We start from the raw sequence: 13,264 nt of genomic DNA on the forward strand, positions 1-13,264 counted from the left end.
GGAAAAGGCTCCGAGCCTGCGCCTGAGCGTAGGTGTGGTAGGAGGGGCGGGGAGGGATGTTGCTAGGCGACGGGTGTCAAGCCTGCTATATTAAGTCGTCAGGAGTAGGGGACTATTTCGGTCATCTTTCTCCAGTTCGCATGACAGAGAGGGGTCAAAACGCCAACGAGGACCCCCCCGGGACTGGCAGGAAGAACGGATGACGCTGGTGAGCACCATGTGAAAACTGGGACTCTGCGGCAGCGAGCAACCCAGATGACAAGGACCGACACTTCTTTGTGTCACGCCGGCCTTTAGGAGGGCCCCTGAGTGGCGACAGCAAAACACACCATACAAACACATTGTCTCTCCAGGTTCTACATGGCTGCCGAGGGAGACACTAACCGTTCTTCACGCATTTAGTGTGCGTCTAGCAGGTGCCAGACTACCTATGTATGTAAGACTAAGATCTTGGATCAAATAGGTGGACTTTGATAGGCTTGTATTTATCCTTCTCACTGCAAATATGACATGGAAGCTGTGTTATAAATTCCGGGACAAGAGTAGCAGAAATCCTAATCTTGGCTAACAAAAAATAGGAATTAGGAACGCTGTTAGCTAGGAGAGCGCATCTGTCCTTGGTTAATTCCCGTGTCAGCAAAGAGAGGCAAGGAGCTCGCATCCCAGAAGCAAAAAAAAAAAAAAAAAAAAAAAAAAGGAACCGGAATGTGGAAGTTCACAATGGCCAATCCCAAGTGAAGCAGGGACATTGCTGATTCCAGCTATATTAGGAAGGGCATGTGTAGCCAGATTTTCCAGAAACGGAGTTGGGGGTGTGTTTGGTTTTTAGTTACAGGTTTCAGCATTGTTTTCTTCAGAGCTGCAGATAGCGCCCTAAACAGAAAAAGTTGAGTGCAGTGTTAGGAAAAGAAAAAAATGCAGAGTTGGACAAAGGAACACAGAACAAAGTGATATTTAGCAAGGTGGTTTTTGAAAAAGGGTGCCACAAAGCCAGTGTGGTAGTGGTGCACACCTGTAATCCCAGCACTGGGGGAAGCAGAGGCAGGCAGATCTCTGTGAGTTTGAGGCCAGCCTGGTCTAGGACAGCCAAGGCTACACAGAGAAACCCTGTCTCAAAGAGAAAAAGAAAAAAGAAAGAAAGAAAAAGAAGAGAAAGGAAGGAAGAAAGAAGAAGGGTGCACCAGAACCCAAACCAAGATAGCAAAACACTCAACAAAATGCCCATTTTCTTTCATTTCTGGCTGCATTTCATCCCATTGGTGGGAACACAATTTCACAATTTGACAGGATGGGCTAATCACCCAAAAGGAAAAGGGACATTCAGGAAATATAGGCCCTTTGTGGGACAAAGTGTCTTTGGTAGAAAAGATGTCTCTCACTGCAGGAAACCGTAGGGTTTTCTTCTAAGCCAGGACCTCTCCATCTAAGGAGAGAGTTCATGAATCTTGGGGGAGAATGGAGGGGAGAGTGGCCTGTTGAAATCAAACCAGGTGTGCCAGAAGAGTGTTGATGACTTTGGAAACATCTGGGAAATTTATGGTAAAGTAGCAGTGCTGGTAAATCACTTATCACTACAACTGTGGAATGAAAGTGACCAGAAACATGTTAAATGCTCATTTAATCCACTGAGAAACAGCCGGCCATGGTGGCTCATGCCTTTAATCCCAGCACTCTGGGAGGCAGAGGCAGGAGGATCACTGTGAGTTCGAGTCCATCCTGGTCTGCAAAGCAAGTCCAGGGCAGCCAGGGCTACACAGAGAAACCCTGTCTCAAAAAGCCAAAACCAAAGGAAACCAAACAAAAATAAACAAATAAATAATAATCCACTGAGGAAACTCTGGAAGATCCATCTCAGTTCTTCAATTTATAGAGAAGGACACTGAAGTTTACAAGGGCGATAGCAGCAGCCCCAGGGTCACAAGGTCATAGAACTTTCTTGACACCAAGTCTACGTCTAAGGTCTACAGCTAGGGGCTCTGAGTTTCCTCCCCGATCTGTAACTTTTTTTTTATTCAAAATGTTAATGTGAGTTTTAATTCAGAATTCAAAAGGCATCTAGTAGCCATCAGTAATATCCTCGTGACAACCAAATTTCATCCTTCCCCCCCCCAACTTAATTACAAGCCCCAAATTTATCATTGGCAGAATGAGGGCATCTCTTTAAAAAGCACTTCGGATATAAATAACCGTGGCCAAAGAAAACAAATTGGAAATGTAGGAAGCATGAATAAGTATGGTGCATTGACAGTTTGCCCTAAAAATAGTTAATATAATTAGTGGTAAAGAATACAGCTGACTTCACAACATGGCAAACAGATGTCAGAAAAAAAAAATGTTCCCAATCCTGGCTTCATTAAAGCTGAAATCGCTGCGAATTGTGTGTGTCTGTACAGCCGTGCTGATCAGAGTCAGAAAAGGATGGTTCCACTGAGACAGAGGGAAACTGTGTCGGAGGCTTCGTCCAATTAAGCCGCAGCTGTACCGTCTTTGGGCAGGTTTACATGGGTTCTCTTGGTCCATCAGGTCTGTGACTGAAAGGCCAGTCCTGAGCCAACCTGCCTGCCTTCAAGCCGGGACCTACCTCTTGGGAGTGGCATGCCTTTGGACCGTTGCTTTACTGAGGCGTCAGAGGACATCCGAGCAGGTTTTTAACGTTTTGCCATAGTGGGAATGTGTAGCCAAAGTTCATGTATGAGAAACAATCCCAGGGTTAAGGGGCAGCACCTTTATAGCCATTAGGTTGAGTAACAAACATGGGTGGATTCGTGCGTCTTTGGGAGTGAATCCCTGTGAAGGGAGGAGGTTTGCTGTAAAAGCAAGCTCTGGCCTCTCTCGCTCTATAGTTACCACACCTATTGACATATTATGACAGAACCATAAACCCCTTGCCAAACACGGCCCCTTCTCGGCCTCTGCGACTGTGTACGAAGTCTCCGTTCACTCTCAGTGATGCTGCCTGTGGTCTTCTGCTAGGATACAAAATGTACTACAAAGACTTGGGATAATTATCTGTGTGAGTAATGTAAAATATATTCTCACTTGCATGTGGGGCTTTCTTCCTTTTCCTGTTAACAAAACCTAGACTGACAGCAGATTAAAATATCCTTGGGGGCTCATTGCTTAAGAGCGCGCTTCTTCCAGATGACACTGATTTGAGTCCCAGCACCCACGTGGGCAGCTCACTACTGTGTGTAACTCCACTTCTGGGAGATCCGATGCCCTCTTCTGCCACCCACGGTCACTAGGATGTACAGACATACCGCGGGCAAAACACCCATACACCTAACAGGCAAAATAAAATAAAATTTTAAATAAAATATAAAATATACCCAAAATTAATGCTCCTAAGACATCATCTTAGTTATTCAACTAAGATTTCATTTTAAAAAGAGAAAGTGGTCTCCATCAGCACTCTCCAGTAGAAACAGCAGTAAGGCATGGATCCTTTCAGGCTTTTAGTGGTCTAATGAAAATAAAAACAAGTGACGTTAATAGCATATTTTGCTTAAGACAGTATAAAACTATTATCATTTCAAGAAAAAAGAATATTAAAATCATTAATGGAAAAAATCATTAATGAGGTCCTCCGAAGGCCATTTGATTTTCTTCCTTTCTCTTCCTTACAATCACCTCTCCTTACCAAAGAGACCCCACACCTGGACTGTTCCCGGAAGCCCTCATGTTGCCTTGCAACACAGAAATCAGACTCTGTTTCTTGAAGGCTCAGAAATTTTTCTTTTAATCCCTTGTTCTCTTTTTTACTAATTTCCTACCAGTTTCCCTGTAAATCACCAAACAGCTTTTGATAGAATACAAGCGGGGCAAATCCTTCCAGGAACCAACTGTGTCTAAAGTGGTTCCTTACTGTTCCGAGGCCACACTCCTGAGCTTTTCACCAAGTCATTTTCATTCAAATTATCGGTTAGCTGAGCTTTTATTCTGTATGCCAGCCGCTCTAAAGCGTCAGCCTCCATCCCTTCTCCCTTCTGTTAACCCTTTAAAAAAATACTCTAGTTTGTCTTTTTTTTTTTTTTGTCTCTTCTCATTTGTCACCCCTCTTCTAGAAAGAATTTTCCCCATTGGACTCACTGTAAATATTTCCCCTTGGCTATTAACTCCAGTTTTGAAATGATAGTAAAGAAATGATAGTGCACACACTTCATATGGAGGGGTCCATGGCTTAGCCCCGCCCCCAGCACCTCCAAAAGTGAATTACATTAAAAACAAAGTGAAAATGGATGGGGCAGGAGGAATGGTGAAGGATGGGGGCACTGGGAGCACCCTGTAGTTGCCAAGGTGGGTGCCCCTGGGCCGGATAAAGACACGCCTTGTGCTGGTCCCTTGGCACTCAGTTTCAAGCCTGGCCAATCCTTGCTTGTGGAGGGAGCAAATGGCAAGGCGAGGTGTCTCTGAGGATTCCGTGGGGTTAGGTGTGCCCTGGGGCCTCCGTGTCACCCTGCAGATAAAGAAACAAAAGCTCCCAAAGACCAAATGAGTCACTTGAGGTCACGCAGTCCACAGAGAGAGAGAGAGAGGGCAGACACAGAAAGAGGACACCTGTGTGATCCTGTCCTTGGATGAAATGCAGCACAGATGGTGTCGGCACTGGTGATGTTTCCAAACTGGATCCTTCCTCCCGGCCTCATTTTCATTTTCAGAATCTTCTTATTAATTCTTCAAGAACTTCATACAATGTATTTTGAGCATGTTCGCGTGCCTCTCCCAACACCTCCCAGTTCCACCCCCTCCTTCCTACCAACCGAACTTAACGCTTCTCTTTCTCTCTTTAAACCCATTAAGTCGAATGTGTGATGCCCAAACACTCTCGGGTATGGTGCCTGCTCTGGAGCAGGCGGGACTGCTGGGGGTCACACCTGCAAGGGAAACTGATTCCTCCCAGCAGCTGCCATAGCCCCTCCACTCCTCCTCGGCACTTGTTGCCCTCCGTGCTCCCTGACCTCCTAACTCGTCTTACTTTTTCAGGAAATGCATGTTGTTGGTTTTCGGTGTTTGAAAAAATTCAGGACTACTAGAAAGAAGTAAAGGGAGCTTCAGCCAGCCTGCAGCCAGCTAACACTGGCGCGTGGACATCTTGAGTTTTCTAAGTGGCCTTGGTGACAGTTGGTGAGGGGGACTCTTATGTAACCACCTGGCAAGGGCAGTTGCAATCGCAAAGGGAGAAGAAAGTATGTGAAGAGGCATCCTCAGTTCAGGGGCTGGAGTAGCTTCCTGCCTGGGACATTCACCACAGCCAAGCACAAGGCAAGGCCTATGGTGACTGTCAAGTTTCGCAGTAGCCGGTCGCTCTAAAAGCTAGCCTCAGCTTGTGCCCCTGTGGGTCACCCTCCTGCAGGTTGATGGAGACTGTATGTCGGGGACAGTGGCTAGTGGTTGTTGTCTGATGCCTGCACCGCCGAGGTGGAATCCTGACCTCCTAACCGTAGTGTTGGGAGGTAATTGGTCAAAACGGTAGAGTCCTCAAACCAGGAGTATTCCAAGTGATCATTGGTGCTGTCAGCTTGACTGGAATCTGGAACCACCCAGGAAATGCTCCCCTCAGCATATCTGTGGGGATTATCTTGATTGTGTTGACTGAGGTGAGGGGCCCTTCCCATTGTGGGTGGCCATCCCCAGTGGGATCCTGGACTGAATGTGTGAAAAGAGATGAGTGCCGGGGCATGCACTCACGTTTGTTTCCTGACTGTGCGTATGAATGGTGACCTCAAGCTCGGCCACCTCAACTTTCTCACCATGAAGGATGGGCGCTCGGACTTCTGGAATAAGACTCCTTTTCCTTTAAGTTGCTTTGTCAGAATCTCTTATCACAGCAACAAGAAAAGAAGCTAAGTGTCCTCATCCAGGAGGCCCCAGGGAGCTCTTTCCCCCCACCCCTTTCAGAATGTGAGAGAGTGTCTGTACTCAGGCGCTGTGCTAGACAGCCAATCTGCCAGCCTATCTTGACCTTGGACTATCAGCCCTCAGAGTTGTAAGCCACAAACTGTTACTGTCCCTAAGCGTTCAGCACGTGCCCCAGCTGCCCGGAAAGACTAAGAGTAGCTCAGGTGGGGGTGGGGTAAGGAAAGAGAGGAGGCAGGAAGCCACATGGGAAAGCCTGTCACTTGGTCTCTGGTGGTGGAGAGCACTGGGCTGGGCCAGGCTCCCTAAGCACAAGTCAGGAGGAGAGATTACAAGGTGCACACACACACACACCTGCCGGACACAGCTGGTGGCTGTGCTGACCACCTGCGGTGAGTGTGACCAGCAGCTGAGAACCAGCTTGGGAGCAGAATTCATTTTGGCTCCCAGTTGCTCTAGGCCTGCGGTGGTGCTGAGCATCCGAGCAGGGCCGTGGAATGGACGAACCTGCTCACTTCATGGCTGCTGGGAAGGGCACTGATGACTCAACATTCTCTCACTAGGCTGCCATTTGCACACCAGGTCTAGGACCATGCCTTTATTATGTGAGCCTTGGCTTTCCCTTCTCCCCTTCCTCCTCCTTTCATCCCTCCCCCTTTCCTTTCTCCTCCCTCCTCCAACATGACTAGGGCTGCTGCATCCTTCCTGTTTTCCTTTTCTTGATGGAATGTGTAAGCGATGGTTAGAGGATACGCCGTCATATTGAGACCATGAGGTTACAGCACCCCTTCCGCCATACTGGTTGGGATTTCCATTCTGCACCCTGTTTCGCAACCCCATTTCAGTCTACGAAACAAAAATTAAAAGTTATTTGTTATTGGTGATCTCTTTTTGCCAAAAGGAAAAACAATTCAGCTCTGAAAATTAACCCGTGCAAGACTATCAGGCCCAGATCTGAATTTGAGTTCTGCATGCTGATTGGTGGAAGGGCATTGTTAGGATTCTGCTTCAGTCTGCCTACCTGTGATGTCATTGCCTACCTGCCATGGGGGCGTGGCCCTGCCCAGTATATAAAAGGACAGACCTACCTCACCCCTCCCTCTCTTGTCCCCTTCCCCCTTTCTCTCTTCCTCTGCCTCTCTCTCTGCGGTACCCCTCCCCCTTCCCTTCTCTCCTCCCCCCAAGCTCACGTAATAAACTCATCTACTATCTGATATCTGTTGTCTGGTATCTTATATCTTATTTTTATTAAATATAAAAGGCACGGCAGGGAAAGGACCACCCTTGACAGCCTTGCCTACTGCCTCCTGGGCTCTTCCTGTTTAGCTAGGGCAAGGTGACAGACCCATCTCGCCAACCACGCTAGCCTGGCTTTATCACAGTCTGAACAAGTAACACAGGCCAGCCCACTGGGCTCCTCCCTGGTCACAGTTGTAGCTTTGTTTGCTTTTCTGGAAACAGGAACCTTGGTGAAACCCTGGTAATGGGCAGACAATGCAAGCCCTTACTGCAGGGAGGGAGGGCCTGGGAGCCCAAGAAGGCCTGTCAAGGGCACCTCCTCACACTCTCACACACTGTTCCAGATAGACATCTGAGCACTGCTCCCAAAAGCCCAGAGAGGCAAACATAAGGAAGGGAAGGAAGGTCAGCAATGACGCTCAGGGACATAGCTTGTGTTCTCTTCCTAGAATTAAAACCAAGGTTTTAGAAGAAAAAAAAATTTTTTTTTTGTTTTTTGTTTTTTTGGGTTTTTTATTTGTTTCTTTGTTTTGTTTTTTTGTTTTTTGTTTGTTTGTTTGTTTTTTGAGACAGGGTCTCTCTGTGTAGCCTTGGCTGTCCTGGACTTGCTTTATAGACCAAGCTGGCCTCGAACTCACAGCGATCCACCTGCCTCTGCCTCCCTAGTGCTGGGATTAAAGGCATGTACCACCACACCTGGCTAGAAAAAAGTCTTTCAAGTAAAAAAAAAAAATCAAGCCTTTAAAAGTACTAAATAGTTTCAGAATTATTGAAGCTCTAAGTCTTAAAACGGGAAAATAAAGACCAATGGAGTGGGACAGAGAGACATACATACACAGAAACAAACACACAGATGACAGGCAGGCAGACAGAAACATAGACAGAAGGGGGAGAGGAGGAGAGGCAGAGAAAGACAGACACAGAGACACAGGCAGGCAGACAGACAGACAGACACACACGGGATGGGTTGGGGGAGGGTTCGGGGCAACGCGCTACTACTGGTTAGAAGTAAGTTTTATATAAGAAGAGCAAGTTCACTACCCCCAAGCCACACCCCTAGGTCTTAACACTGAAAGTCCCTGATGCTGTGATGTAACAACAGCAGTGCAGCCCTTGTCCCCGTGGAGCTCACACACTGGGACAAAGGCACATGCTAATTGGCTCAACAAAAACTTATTCCTGGGGCTGGAATGACGAAGGTTTAGTGCTTAAGACCACTGGCTGCTCTTCCAGAGGACCTGGGTTTGATTCCCAGCACCCACATGGTGGCTTATAGCTATCTGTAATTCCAGTCGCAGCAGATCTGATACCTTCTTCTGGCCAGGCATGCACATGGTGCACAGTTGTACAAAGCAGAACACACACACACACACACACACACACACACACACACACACACACACACACCAAACAAGCAAAAGCCCCAAAAGCAACATCAACAAGAAAAGCCTCTCCCTTCTGTTCTTGGTCTCCATAAACACATCCTAAGTCACCAATCCCACCCACACTCCACAGAACAACAGAGCTGTGGACACAGGCATGGCATGTAGTGGTAAGCGGGCCATGCCTGGGATGGGTATGCGTATGAAGGCATACCCCAGTTTGCTAGTATCAGGATGGATGCCTTTGCCCACTATGCTGCCGTCCGGTGAGTCTGTATTTGTGTGTCAGTGTATGCATACAACACATGCAAGCAGGGGTCCATGGATCCACTGGAGTTGGAGCTCTAGGCTGTTGTGAGCCACCAGATGTGGGTACTGGGAATTTAACTCAGGTCTTCTGTAAGAGCAGCACTCTCTTCATTTTTTTAAACTTATTGATTCTTTGTGTCTTTCACATCATGCACCCAATCCCATTCGTCTTCCTGGTCCTCCACCCTTGTAACCTCCCCTCCCCCAAAGAAATAAAAATCGACCTCGTTATGGAAGCTGTAGTATGCCACAGTGTACACGCTGGATGCTCTTTTGTCACCTCGCTGTGGAAGCTGTAGTATGTCACAGTGTACACCGCTGTATGCTCTTTTGTCACCTGGCAGTGGAAGCTGTAGTATGCCACAGTGTACACTGCTGTATGTTCTTTTGTCACCTCGCTGTGGAAGCTGTAGTATGTCACAGTGTACATGCTGGATGCTCTTTTGTCACCTCGCTGTGGAAGCTGTAGTATGTCACAGTGTACACCGCTGGATGCTCTTTTGTCACCTGGCTGTGGAAGCTGTAGTATGTCACAGTGTACACCGCTGGATGCTCTTTTGTCACCTCGCTGTGGAAGCTGTAGTATGTCACAGTGTACACGCTGGATGCTCTTTTGTCACCTGGCTGTGGAAGCTGTAGTATGTCACAGTGTACACGCTGGATGCTCTTTTGTCACCTGGCTGTGGAAGCTGTAGTATGTCACAGTGTACACCGCTGTATGCTCTTTTGTCACCTGGCTGTGGAAGCTGTAGTATGTCACAGTGTACACCGCTGGATGCTCTTTTGTCACCTCGCTGTGGAAGCTGTAGTATGTCACAGTGTACACCGCTGGATGCTCTTTTGTCACCTCACTGTGGAAGCTGTAGTATGTCACAGTGTACACCGCTGGATGCTCTTTTGTCACCTGGCTGTGGAAGCTGTAGTATGTCACAGTGTACACCGCTGTATGCTCTTTCTTTTGTCCACAGTTCTTTACTTGCAAATGTTTGTTGTCACTGGAAATTGGTCTGGTTTGAGGCCTCTGGCTTCTGCTACACTATTAATATTCTGGATCCCCACGGGAACTTTTCTTGGGTATCCTATTGTTGCCCTGTGCCATGGAAATCCTGCAGCTTTCTTTGTATCTGTACAACTGGCCCCTTCACGAGGCCCAGCAGTTCATCGATGAGGTAGATGTTGAGATGGGCCAACTCAAAGCCCTGGATCTGGGCCTGGTTGGTAAGTAAGTTGGACAGCCTGTTGGCTCTCCTGCACCCATGCCACCAGGGCAAGCTCTCCAGCACTGCCCAGCTAGTTCATCCAGTTCTGTACCCAGAAAGGAGCAGAGCCAGATCTCCCACTCTTGTGCTGGCTCATCTATGCCTACACCAGTAGACTCAGCTCTATTGTGCTGCCCAGGTGAGTTGCAGGGCCCACTCTCCAGAATGCTGCTATCTGTGAGCGGCAGGGACAACTCTGGTTCTCATGACCCCAAGGGCCAGCTCTCCAGCCTGCTATAGATGGTGAGGAGGGAGGGAGGGAGGCCCTCCTCTCTCACCCACACCACCACATGGCAGACAAGCGGCAGGGCCAGCTCTCTCACACTCACACCCTAGGGTCCAGATTACCCCTGCCACCAGTTCTACTGTGCTGCCCAGGCAAGATGCAGGGCCCGATGTCCCGAGTCCTGCAGCTGGTGAGGAGCAGGGCCAGCTCTCCTGCTCTCATGACCCTGGGCCTAGCTCTCCTGCATGCCTTAGGTGGTGAAGGACAAGGGCATCTCTCCCTCACCCATGCCAGATTGGTACACTCTTTACCACTGAGCCATCTCTCCAGCCTCTGATACCATCCTGAGGAACACACAGTGTCAGGTTCTTTGTCATGGCTCCCCTAGCAGTGGTACTAGAGCTATTTGAAGGGCTGTTCACAGCTGGGCCAAGGCTGTGAAGAACAGTGATGGACTGTCTCATCTCTGTGGCAAACCTCAGAGGGTCAAGTTCAAAGGAGGGAAAGTTTATTTTGGTCTGTGGTTTCAGAGGTGTTAGTCGATGGCCACCTAGCATTGGCGTCTCTGAGCATGGGCATATCTGTCTCTGAGTTAAGGCACAGCATCATGGCAGGGAACCTGGGTGGAAGACGCTGTAGGTTCACGCTGGGCAGGGAGCCAGGAAAGTGGAAAGGGCAGGGTCTCCGTATCCCCATCAAGGGTACGTGTCCAAAGACCAAACTTCCTCCCACCACACTATGCCTCCAAATAGTGCCACAGGCTGGTGACCAAGTCTCTAGCATGTGAGCTTTTGGGGGACCATCTCAGAGGCAAATCCAGCAAACGGGCTAAGCCAGGGCCCCAGAGGTCACTAGTTTTCTCTCACAACCCCCCAGCGCCCCCACCCCCACCCTCACCACCAGAAGCACCTGGTATATAATATGAGGCCAAGGCAAATGGTCCTATCTTCTAATGTTGGGACACAAGCTCCCCAAATCCAGCGCATGGAAATGCAATAGCCCTCCCAGCATTGTCTGTGGGCCCACAGGATAACTATATGCACGCATCCCATCTCCAGTCCGTGCCCTGTTGAAGCAGAGGTCCTGGCTCCTGAAGAAAGGCGGGAAGGAGCTGCCATGAGGCTGACACTTGGCCTGAAGCTCCCACTGCCAGCGCTTGCTCTTTGGCTTTCATGGCAAGGAGCCATCTGGCAGACAGAGCCACCACTGAAGTGATGAAGAGGGCTAGTTCTATTTGGCATGGGGAGCTGGCTTGCCAGTCCCAAAGTGAGGTGGGGAAGAGAGCACTTGACCCAAGGGCATCTGCAGAGCTCAAGCCTGCTGGCAGTCTGTGCATGGCCGGGATACTTGCAAATAGTCTAAGAGATAACTGAATATTGAGAACAGACAAACAAACTACAACAGTAGAGACCAAATCTGATTTGATTTGAAAAAGGGGGCATAGCCCAGTGGTGGAACACTCACCCAGCAGATGATAGGCCCTGATTTCTATCCTCAGCAATGACAAAGTAAAAACAAATAACAGCAAAGGGCTGGGATAGCTCCAGAAACGGTGCGCAAGTGGAGTGGCATATGAATCCAGTTCAGTGTCACCAGCTACAGAGAAACTCAGATCAAACGGAAGCACAGCTGCTGTTAAAACAAAAAACAAAAAACTGAGCCTGTGTGGAGTGCATTAACATCAAAGCAGACCCAAAACAAAGCTGCAGCCTTCTCCAGAGAGCGGTACTCATGCTTGACTGAAGCTATGGCGAAATCAGGACCTTTCTGCACTGTTCCGGATGCCTGTGGAGCAGACTTGCTGGAACATGGCTCGGAGGTCCTTCACAAAGTTAAAAACTGGGGCCATGCGGCGGCGGTAGTGCACGCCTTTAGTCCCATCCCAGCGCTCAGGTGGCAGAGGCAGGTGGATCTCTGTGAGTTCAAGGCCAGCCTGGCTTACACAGAGAAACCCTGTATTAAAAAACAAAATAAAACGACAACAAAAATGGGCTGTGAGATGGCTGAGTGAGTAAGGCACTCACTGCAAATGCCTGTTGACCTGCTTCGTCGTTCCATCTCCAAAACCCGTGAAAAGGTGCAAAGAGAGAAGTTGTCCTCTGACCTCCCTCCCTCTCCCTCTCCCTCTCCCTCTCCCTCTTCCTCTCTCTCTCTCTCTCTCAAAACATTTTATTGAAACATGGGGTTCCCCATCAACAACCCTACTTCTGATTATATAACTAAATTTGGGCGACAGGACTGCGCATGCGCACAGGCAGGAGCGGGGCAAGCGTCAGTTCCTGGCAACCAGGGTCTGTAATCTCAGCTACTAGGAAGGCCTAACCAAGAAGATGGGAAGCTCCAGGCTTGTCTATGCTGTACAGCAAGTTCAAGAGACTAGACAAGTTAATGAGACCTTGTCGTAATGCTTTTAAAAAAAATGTGGAAAGATACATAGCTCAGCGGTAGAGTACTTTTCTGGCCCGGACAAGGCATGGGTTTCATTTCCAGTACAGCCAAGGGGAGAGATGGGATGGGGGTGGAGGTGTCCTGCTGTCAAGGTCATAGAGTCAGAAAGTAGAGCGGTGGTTGCCAGGGCCCAGAGGGAGATGGAGAATGTTTATGAGTCCAGAGTTCAGATCTGCAAGGCGAAGTCCCAGAGATCTGTTTCACAGTGATGTGAGCAGGCTCTACCCTACAGACCTAGACCTAAAAATAGCCCAGAAGGTGTAGTTTCCATCCACAGCCTGGCCCTCTTCGGAGGTGGCAGGCGCTATCACTGGGGTGTCTCCAATCACTGTAGACTGTGGGACTGCAGTCTCTTCTTCTGTTTGGCTGTTTAGCCATGAGCTGAGCAGCTTTGGCCCAGTGCGCCCAGTGCCTCAGGCTTAACAGCAGTGGGCCAGCAGGTCACAGGCTGACCCCCTCCAGAAATGTAAGCTCACAGGTAGCTCAGGTGTTTGTATCATGTCGCTGCCAAGTGACACAGACTAACAAAATGAAAAAAGCAAGAT

The 13,264-nt window shown here is 48.8% G+C and overlaps 1 long non-coding RNA gene across 1 annotated transcript in view; it reads left to right on the plus strand.

The window, feature by feature from the left end:
* Positions 1 to 60: 60 nt before the first annotated feature.
* LOC311587242 overlaps positions 61 to 13,264 on the plus strand; it is a 46,705-nt gene continuing 33,501 nt past the window's right edge. Inside the window, exons 1-2 of the long non-coding RNA XR_014775801.1 lie at positions 61 to 208; positions 2,524 to 2,644. This is a non-coding gene — a long non-coding RNA (uncharacterized lncRNA). The remainder of the gene's footprint in view (positions 209 to 2,523; positions 2,645 to 13,264) is intronic.

Source organism: Acomys minous (genome assembly GCF_964271855.1).
Source record: "Acomys minous genome assembly, chromosome: 16".
NCBI lineage: Eukaryota > Metazoa > Chordata > Mammalia > Rodentia > Muridae > Acomys > Acomys minous.